The sequence below is a fragment of the Euprymna scolopes genome, chromosome 17 (genome assembly GCF_053919585.1).
Source record: "Euprymna scolopes isolate OS-2025 chromosome 17, ASM5391958v1, whole genome shotgun sequence".
NCBI lineage: Eukaryota > Metazoa > Mollusca > Cephalopoda > Sepiida > Sepiolidae > Euprymna > Euprymna scolopes.
Genome location: NC_136498.1, coordinates 73,831,089 through 73,834,594, shown reverse-complemented (window position 1 = coordinate 73,834,594; position 3,506 = coordinate 73,831,089).

The following is a 3,506-nucleotide window of genomic DNA, read 5'->3' as shown; positions in this document are numbered from 1 at the left end:
CTTCAATTTGAAACATCAAAACTTTTACCAAAATAACTGGATTCGGCATTAAATAACCTAAAAAGGGTTGATATGTGGTAAAACAAACAAACCAAACACCATGAATAAATATTTGAAGATATAAAATATTGAATTTGATTTATAATCATTAATATATCTATATAAATGAAACAGCAGATGTATGTATGTATGTGTCTGTGTAAAAATATTTAACTGATAAACTCTTAAACTACTGGTCACATAACACTGAAATTTACAGGAAATAGTAATCATACACCAAGGATAGTTTATAATTAGTAAAATCTTTGTTTGGATGGATGAATAATGTGTACAGAAATATGTCGGCAAGTTGAAATGCAAAATCAAGTTCATTTCAACTTACCAACATATTTCTGTTACTTTTGTGCATGTGCAAATTCATTCATAGACTGAAGTTGTTTAATTTTAAATCTTTCTTATCTATCTGGCATATAGCTTGAAGTCATCCATGAATAGTAGGTGATTGATTTTTTTTTTGGTTGGGGGTGTCTTATTGGCAGCCCTGGCTGAGGTTTTAGGCATATTAGAACAAGGCTGGAGTGCTAAATGTTTTGGTTTTGATTTTAGCTTATGGCACCCAAGTCATTTTTTTGAACTCCTGAAATCAATCAATACTATATATTAGATACAAAATAATATTCAATAGAGAATTGGCTCTGTAATAATAAATACAAAATCTGCAGGAATTAAAATATATTTAAGCATATTTTACAACCAGGCAAGCTCCCACACACACTCCCTCATTAGTCAGAAATAAAGCAAGATGTTCTGAATATTAATTTCTTAAGCTTACTTAAGCTGACATTTTCTTTAATCAAAAACATGAAATAAATTTTGATCAAAATTGGAATAAGGATTCTAAACTTGAAGCATAGAATCATATCTTGATTTTAATCTGTTTCTGTTTGGGAGATTAATTTTGCCTGTCCTAAGACTGGTGTTCTTCTTATTATTCATTAAATGGATACTACCAGCATAAGTGATCTAATAATTTTTTGTTCTTCCAATACTTAAAAAAAAAAAATGTGGTGCTTATCATTGATGTTTGGTTCATATTGATTTCAATGAGTGACTAAAAATAAAACGACACCCATGAAATTGAATTGTTGTTAAAATTCATCATCATTTCTGCAATACAATCATATGTGGTACAAATAAACTTCACTCTCTGCCTTACTTGTCCACCAAATTTTAACTATGATTGTACAAGTCTTTTTTTCTTTTTTTTTCTTTTTTGTAACCATATTCTAAAAATGTCTAATCAATAATAAATATAAAGCTGTTTTTGGCTTTAAAAATCTAAAAGAAAATTTTAAGCTGGTGCAGACTCTATTTAAAAAAAACAATCAAACAATTTCTTTTTAATTTGAAAAAATTAGAAATTTGAAAATAGAATAAAAATGTAAAATTTTTAAAATTGTGAATGTGTAATTATTTATTTTGTAAATAATAATAATTTTTAAATCTTGTTTCTGTGACACAATGAGGTCTTTGCTGATGGAATATTAAATAAATTATGGAATATTTAAAAGAAATTGAGGGGAGTCAACAAATATTTGCAAATTCTATTTTCATTCATGATTGTCATCATCAGCATCTGTTTGACATATATTTTACATTCTAATCTGCACTAACTGGTTTTGAGAAATTGACTTCCAAACTAACTCTGGTCAGGTCTTTATTTATCCCTCTTTCACTCAAATTCATTTTATTACTTCCTCCTATATTTTCCTTGGCCTTCCCCTGTGAACTGAACCTGTTAGCTTAACTGTTTTACATCCTCTAAGGACTTTCATCCATTCTTTAAATGTGACCAAACTAACAAAGTTTCCATTTCTGCACACATCTCCCTATAACTGTTCAAATGTTCTTGGAGTTCATCAGATGTAAGCCCGTGTAAGATTCGCATTGCATGTCTATTGTATGATTCTAATATTTCCTTTCGATGAAACCCTTACTGACCAGGTTTCACTTCCATACATCATCACACTGCATACACATGCCGGATATACTTTTCTCTAGGTTGACGGTGGTAACGCTATGCTAGTTAGTAATGACAGAAGTTCCCTAAACTTACTCCATTCACTCCTCACTCTTGCAATAACACTAGCACCTGCTCTATTCTGTGTTCCAATGTTATTTGCCAAGATAACAAAGCTTCAATAAGCATTCCAATTAATTAAATGATATGTAACAAAGCTTCAATAAGCATTCCAATTAATTAAATGATATGTAACAAAGCTTGTCGTTGAACTTCATAGCTTTGCCATCCACATATACTTTGTTGCCATCTGAGTTTTCATCCAGCTCCATTTTCTTACACTTTTTCATAAACAATTAAAACGGTTATATTCTTTATATTTGAGTGACATTTAGGAGGTGAGGATGTAACGAAGGTTTTCATTGCATAACGAATCATAAGAAATAAGAAAAATGTGATACAAAATGAACTTAAAAAAACTCATTTCAAATAAAAGTTCCCAATAAAAGAACAAACACTTGGAGAGTTCACCAGAAGACAGTCAATTCAAAAAGAAGACTGAAAGAGGCACCAAAGTCAATTAATTGAATTTAAAACATAAATTCCAAAGACTAAGAAGAATTCTTTTACAAATTTGATCTTCACTAAGAAACAAAAAAATAAATTTTAAAGTATTCCAACCGAAACTTAAACTTAGCACTAGTCAAATTCCTCAGCTTGTCCTTTCTCCCCAACAAGATCACCATAACTTATTGTTTTTATACTATACACTTCTGCCTTTGTCGGACTTAGTTCTGATGACCTCAGAGGAAGCTCATATCTGGACAAGAGATCATATAATCATTTTTAAAAATCGGATGAGAATTTTTAGGTTGATAGATGTAGAACAGTTGAGGAAGCAGATTCAGTTCACAGAAGGCCAAGAATGAGAGGAAGGAATAAATTTTAAAAAATCAGTCTTAGGGATAAACAAGGATCTGCCCAGAGATGGGTTACTTTGGAAGTCAATTTCTTTGTATGGCTTTAAGAAATTGCTAGAATCTAAAACAGATGTTAAACCAAATACAATATAATGATGAGGTGGCATTTTTTTAGGAATGTGATTTTGAACAAAATCCTCTATTCATTCCACAGAGGTAATATATCCGCATTCCATTTTCCATGCTTTGGGATATTTCATGTTTAATTATTGCAGGTATTTGACTTCTACAAGAGTAAAATGAGAACAGTTTCTCTTGACACCAAAGACAGCAGAATTTAGGCCATTGAGGTGCCTTTTACCCTGTTGACTGAAGTATGGCTTTGGTTCTGTACAGTTTCAGGAGTCCACTCTCCCAGGCTTTACCTTCTTTTGAGAAAGGGTTAGTTTATTGCTAATCGCCTGGGGTGCCACTACTGGATAATGCTAATGAGCCTGCTCAGGCATTTTTTGAAGGCCAGTGTGCTCTTCCTCTAGGCCATTAGCCTTTAATCCCACTTTCCGACC